The following is a 678-nucleotide window of genomic DNA, read 5'->3' on the forward strand; positions in this document are numbered from 1 at the left end:
AGTGAGGTGGGTTGAGAACTGGCTGACTGGCAGAGCGCAGAGGGTCGTTGTTGGTGGTGCAGAGTCTGGCTGGAGACCTGTAACCAGTGGTGTCCCCCAGGGGTCTGTGCTGGGTCCGGTCTTGTTCAACATCTTCATCAATGACCTTGATGAGGGGATAGTGGCCACCCTCAGCAAGTTTGCTGATGATACAAACTTGGGAGGATTGGCTGACATGCCTGAAGGCTATGCTGCCATTCAGCGAGACCTGGACAGGCTGGAGAGCTGGACAGTAAGAAACTGGATGAGGTTCAACCAAAGGAAATGTAGGGTCTTACACCTAGGGAGAAATAATTGCATGCACCAATACAGGCTGGGGGATGAGCTGCTGGAGAGGAGCTCTGCAGAGAGGGACCTGGGCGTCCTGGTGGACGACAGGTTGGCCATGAGCCAGCAGTGTGCCCTCGTGGCCAAAAAGGCCAATGGCATTCTGGGGTGCATTAAGAAGAGCGTGTCCAGCAGGTCAAGGGAGGTGATCCTCCCCCTCTACTCTGCCCTGGTAAGGCCTCATCTGGAGTACTGTGTCCAGTTCTGGGCTCCCAGTACAAAAAGCAGGGATCTCTTGGAAAGAGTCCAGCGGAGGGCCACAAAGATGGTGAAGGGCCTGGAGCATCTCCCCTATCGAAGAAAGGCTGAGTG

The 678-nt window shown here is 55.3% G+C and overlaps 1 protein-coding gene across 1 annotated transcript in view; it reads left to right on the forward strand.

Annotated features, from left to right (window-relative positions):
• The window catches only part of LOC104910234 (F-box only protein 15), a 13,408-nt gene that overhangs the window by 2,408 nt on the left and 10,322 nt on the right, over positions 1-678 (forward strand). The gene's annotated exons all lie outside the window — the stretch shown is intronic.

This window comes from Meleagris gallopavo, chromosome 3, assembly GCF_000146605.3.
Source record: "Meleagris gallopavo isolate NT-WF06-2002-E0010 breed Aviagen turkey brand Nicholas breeding stock chromosome 3, Turkey_5.1, whole genome shotgun sequence".
In the NCBI taxonomy this organism is placed as follows: Eukaryota; Metazoa; Chordata; class Aves; order Galliformes; family Phasianidae; genus Meleagris; species Meleagris gallopavo.